Source organism: Schistocerca americana, chromosome 1, assembly GCF_021461395.2.
Source record: "Schistocerca americana isolate TAMUIC-IGC-003095 chromosome 1, iqSchAmer2.1, whole genome shotgun sequence".
NCBI classification, from domain to species: domain Eukaryota; kingdom Metazoa; phylum Arthropoda; class Insecta; order Orthoptera; family Acrididae; genus Schistocerca; species Schistocerca americana.
In genome coordinates this window covers 1107805402-1107811401 of record NC_060119.1, presented here as the reverse complement: position 1 = coordinate 1107811401, position 6000 = coordinate 1107805402, and the positions used below count along the sequence as shown (strand labels likewise).

The 6000-nt window shown below is 39.7% G+C and overlaps 1 protein-coding gene across 1 annotated transcript in view; it reads right to left on the bottom strand.

The window, feature by feature from the left end:
- The window catches only part of LOC124596652 (rap guanine nucleotide exchange factor 6-like), a 474460-nt gene that overhangs the window by 106915 nt on the left and 361545 nt on the right, over positions 1-6000 (bottom strand). The window lies entirely within an intron of this gene.

Genomic DNA, 6000 nt, shown 5'->3' with positions numbered 1-6000 from the left:
TCGGTTTTATCTGTATTTTGAAAAATGTAATAGAAATTGTCATTAGAAAGTGTGTATTATTGACTTAGTTGTCACCTGTCTTGATTGCAACCATTAGTTATAAGTAACAAAGTTTTTACAGAACTTCGCAGTGCAGGGAGCTCATCTCCCCTAGCAGGATTCAGTCGGCCTCTACGCTGACTGTATTATTTAATTAAAATATCATGTCATAATATTAAATGTAAATGCTAGAGACTTCTCAGTTTTGATCTTTCATTAATTTCAAAGTTAAAAAGAGTCAAAATAGATTTGGTTTATTAATATTTAGGATACTGAGTGACTTCAGTATGTTTCATTTTGGCCGCCTAACGGCAGACTGGATTCTCTCCAGTTTTGCCTTGCAAATAATAAAAAACAAATATTGAAAATCATTACATTACGCAATATCTCAGTTAATCTTTGTGTAATTTGGTACACAAATAACCAGCAGCCCCTGAGACTCATATTAATAATCACAGTTTGCGTAAGAATATGCATATTTTCATTTCTAAATAGTAGCGCTCACGCAAACTATTTATTAGAAGGCGGTGAGTCGCGCTCTGTGTTTAAAAAAATATATCGTACGTACTTCGGGGCAGCCGATGTCCGTACGAGTGTTATCGTGGTATAAGTTAATTAAAAGTCTCATGCTAGCCCACAATATTTAAAGCCACCCAACCAAAATAATAAAATATATAATTATAAAAATAAAAAATATATACACTTATACCGTGATAACGTCCTTGGCATTCTCTCCCCTATTTTAACAATAATGCAAAACGAGCTATCCTTCCCTGAACTTTCCTGATGTCCTCCGTCAGTCCTTTCTGATGTGGATACAACACTGCCAGCAATACTCAAGAAGAGGGCAGAGAAGTGTTGTACAAACTGTTTCTTTAGTAGATCTGTTGCATTTTCTGAGTTTTCTGCCAATAAATTGTAGTCTTTGGTTTGCTTTCCCAACAACATTTTCGATGTGTTCTTCCCAATTTAAGTAATTCGTAAATGTATTTAAGGCGGTAAATGAAAGTATCTTCTGTAAACAATCTAAGAGGGTTCCTCAAATCATTTCCTATGTCGTCCGTGTAGATCAGAGCAGCAGAGGGTCTGTAGCACTTTGAGGAATGACATATTACTTCTGTTTGACTCGATGACTTCCTGTCAGTCACTACAAACTGTGACCTTTCTGACAGGAAATCACGAATCCAGTCGCACATCTAAGATGATGCTCCATTGGCACGCATTTTGATTGGAAGTCTCTTGTGGAAAACGGTGTCAAAAGCCTTCTTGAAATTTAAAAATATTATACCTAATCGACATCGCCAATCGATAGCACTCGTTACTTCGCGAGAATAAGGAGCTCTTTGAGTTTCACAATAATGATATATTTCTGAATTCGTGTTAGTTTGTCACATTGTTTTCGTCGTGTTAATTCGTACTGTTCGAACATAGCATATGTTCCAAAATCCTACTGCAGGTCGACGTCTGTGTATGGGTATGTAATTCATCAGATTACTCCTATTTTGTTTCTTGAGTACTGATGCGACCTGTGCAACTTTCCGGTCTTAGGTATGGATATTTCGTTGAGAGAGCGGTTGTTTATGATTGCTAAGTACTGAGCTTTTGTATCAGGGTATTGGAACCTGGCTGGTATACAATTTGTACTGTGCTCTTTGCCTTCATTAAGTGATTTAAATTGATGCGGTATACCAAGGATATCTATTTCTAAGTCACTCATATTGACAACTGTTCATGATTTGAATTCTGGTATATTTACTTCGCCGTCTTTCGCGATATTCTTACTACTATTACTGTTATTATTATTACTGTTATTAGTATTCTGATTGCGAGTAAGCCCGTTAGCACTAAGCAGTGCATTGCAGAGGTGGACAATTGCTTTCCTCTGTGCCCAAATTTTTTTCATTCTCTTCCTGTGGTCTTCCTTTTTCTCTTCAGACCATGTTGTTCCAGTCTTCTCTGGTTTTTGCTATTTGTCACCTTATTTGTGGATTTTGGACCTGAAGAATTCATGTGCTGGACATCTTCACGATTAATTCTTGCCAATTTCCGATCAGTCTGACGTCAAAAAAAATCAACTGTGTATTTGTTTTGTGAAGTCTGTCTGGGTTAATTCTTTTATTGTGTCCAAACAATCTTCACCCGCCTTTCCTAATGTCACTAAGGATAATTGTGTATTGTTCGTCTCCAAGTTTTGGGCCTAGAATTTGTCTTATGAGTTTGCATTCCTTTTTATCGATGTTATCAATGTCTGTTTTCCTATTCAGAATTGGAGTTCACTATTCATAGAGGCCTTCTGATTTAGTTACTGCAATGCAATGTCTCATGCGTGCTTTCACAGACACATTTCTTGTTGGAGGTATTTGGGTAAGTGGATATGCTGTTTCCATCTTTTGGCATCTAATATCGTTTGATTTTGCTTAGATTCAATTTTCTTGAATGATTTCACTGAGTTATTTAAATTATGGAGCTCATTTTATTTTTGCCACATTTGGCCTACACGAATTTTTGTCTTTGTTGCAGGTCACATATTTGTTTTTCCGAAAGATCTGGAGATAGACTGTACCTGGAGTTTCTTTCGGGAGTCCGGTCTGATTTAAGGCTGATGAAATGGCTCTGAGCACTATGCGACTTAACTTCTGAGGTCATCAGTCTAAGGCTGATGAAATATTGCGAATTAATAGCACCAAACAGTGTACAAATGCTAGGCAATCTATAGATAACTTGCCATTGCCCAATGTGACTGGTCAATTTTGAGGACTGATTTCTGTTTGCGGCATTCTTTTATCACTTTCTCAAGGATATATCTGAAAAAGCAAAGGACACCGCCCATCATCTTGTCATATTGCCGTTTTGATTTCTAAAAGATCTCCGTAAATTTAAACTTGGACTTGGCACTTTTCGTTAACTGTTTTACGATTGCAAGTGTTTTCGTAACTAGACCTCGTCCTTCCAATATTTGGGATAGTGATTCGCGGTCGGCTGTGTCATGTTTTTTGAAATCTGGGGAGTAAATTTTTGCTCCAAATTCTCATTTGTTAGCTAGTTCAAGATTTGCTCTGTTTACGAATGGGCTGGTGCGAATCATGCCTGATATTCTCGAATTTTTGGTTCAAGTTGTTGCTACTGTGAGCAGACTTAACCTAGCCATTCATTTCGTGGCCTGATCTACTGTCACAAAATTCTTGACAGGAATAGTAATGCAACAGCAATTTCTAGGCACCAGACGAGTATTCACGTTCAGTTGTGCTCATTCTTTGATCATTTCGAATGAAATGTATCAGTGAGTGAAGCCCTTGTTAGTCCACGCTAAAGGAAACATTTGTTTTTAGCGGAATGACACTATTCAGATTGCATTAATTATTCTTTTAGTTCTAGGCTCTGTAACTGAATGCCCACATGCACTTTGGACTGTTATAGTGTGCCAAATGAAATGCTCACACGCTCACTGCACAGGACCTATGTAACTCTCAATTGTAACGAACAAGCTTAAAATGAATGAATGAATGAATGAATGAATGAATGGAGTGAGTGAAACCCAGAATTATCCTTCGGAAGCTTTGAATAAATTACAGTGAATTTAATGTCCGCTTGCAGCACATCTACGAATGAATCAGACGCACGCAATTTACGGTTTGTAGTCTGCCGGAGAGCAGAAAGGGCTTAACGGTGGAAACTTTAACCCCCAGGCTGTCTTCCGCGTCAACATTTAGAAGCGAGAATCCCTAGTGAGAGCTTATACGGGCTTCCTACGCCGCACCAGTACAGCCAGTCCGCCTATACAGCTTGTGTGATGGGAATTAACGTATCGCTACTAATGGTGGAGAGAAGCAGAAGCACTTCTCACTGCCGTTGTGTGACAGGCTTTACTACCTCTCCGTTTACGTAATCTTTTAGCAGTGCCTACTATTCCAGGACACTTTCACTCTCGCCATCTTCTACTCCGCTACCAGTATTCACGTACTACTCGTTTTCTTCATATGCATAAGCTGCTTATAGTCCTTAGTTCTCCTTGTCCGGTTATTAGTACAGCACTATGCCAAAACCATTTTTAACGTATACATTACAGATACTGCCCACAAACTGGAAGCAATGGGTACACAAACATACAGCATTATCGGAATAAGAGCATCTGAAATACTGTTTCTTTTTTTTTTCGTTGCTCTGTTAATGCACAGTCTTTTCAAAGTATCTTACAACGCGCTCACTGTAATAGAGTTTTGTAAGCAATACAATACTCAGAATTTTGAAACTAGGACTGAAATGAGAGTTTTGCGGTGAAGCTTCTGTCTCACCAAGAACGCTATGGACAACATAATTTTGCTTCAGCTGTTTGAGTTGTGAACTAGCCTACACAGTAATAAAGAACTGCCATGTGAAATTCAACAATGTGGAAGTTCGTGAGTGCGTGAATGCCGAGTACTAAAACGGAACTCGAGATAAAACAGAGCGCAGGAGTGGAGTGTCTCAGACCAAGAGATTACTGAGTAGGAGGTCACGAAAGGAACCAAACCTTTCTGCCCCAAGCTTGTAACAAAGTATCTTAAAAACCACATTTGGTAGGAACACGTACACGGTATGGGCTACACAGGACATCCCTATCATCTTACAAAGCCTACAATGGGACCGGTATAAGAGATGGAAGTGGAACAATGCCACCTTAACTCTAAGGGGAAAGTATTGCCTTTATTTAATAAATTTACGGCTATGTTTACCACTATGAAGAAGAGACCTAAAACTAAAATGGGATGGCAGTATTTGGTGCGATACAGAAGGCTTAAACCTAATCCACGAGCAGAAGTCTTATATTGATTGAAGCACTCAGTTTGCCAAGGAATAATGGCTATTATAATGTATGCTTTCATTGCCAGTATTTTCATTTTGGCAAGTTTAGCTTTATGGGCGTTAGGCCGTGGTCTAAGGCATGTTTTTGTACCTTAAATTTCCTCTCTGATAATGCTCGATACACTTCAGAGGCTAGAAAGACTTCGTTAGTACCCTATCGAAATCAGAGACTATGAACACGTCCGACACGACAGCCTTATGCCCACAAAACCAAAGCGCTAAGAATATTCACTATGTTGGTTTAACTAATTTAACTGTCTCTTGTTATTCATCTTTTAGAAGAGAGAAAGTGCTAGAAAACTACTCATATACTAGAACAAAATTAGGATTATATTAATACCTTCAGCTAATAACGGGGTTTGATATTATCAACGGGGACAGGTGGAAATGCGCTTCCATGGCAGGCGCTCTATCCATCTGAGCCATCGAGGCACAGATGAACAGAGCGCGACTGCAGGGACTTATCCCTTGCACGCTTCCCGTGAGACCCACATTCCCAACTGTGGGACACTACGAATGTAGTGTGCGGACATGCAAGGTGAGAATGTGGGTCTCGCGGGAGGCGTGCGCGAGACAGTCCCTGCAGTCGTACTATCCTCTGTGCCTCGGTGGCTCGGATGGATAAAGCGTCTACCATGTAAGCAGGAGATCCCGGGTTCGAGTCCCGGTCGGGGCACACATTTTCACCCGACCGTTAGCAGCTGAAGGTATTAATGTAATTCTAATTTTACTTATGTATTGCCTAACAGATCTAAGCTATTTCAGTGGTCTAAAACAGTAATGGTAATAAAGTATGCTTTATTACAATACTTTGATACAAGCACTGAAGATACTCAACGACGTGATACCGACGAACTGGCAGTAGGGAGTCTAAGATATTTCATGCAGTGTTGTGTGTCTTATCACTGACAACTCTACGTAAACGCCGCTGCTCTCGGTCGCTAAGTGAAGGCCATCGGCTACTGCGTTGTCTGCGGTGAAAACTAATGCCTGAAATTTGGTATTCCCGGCACAATCTTGACACTGTGAATTTTGGAATGTTGAATTCCCAAGCGATATCGAAAATGGAATGTCACATGCTTCGAATTCTAGCTACCATCCCGCATTCCAGGTCTGTTC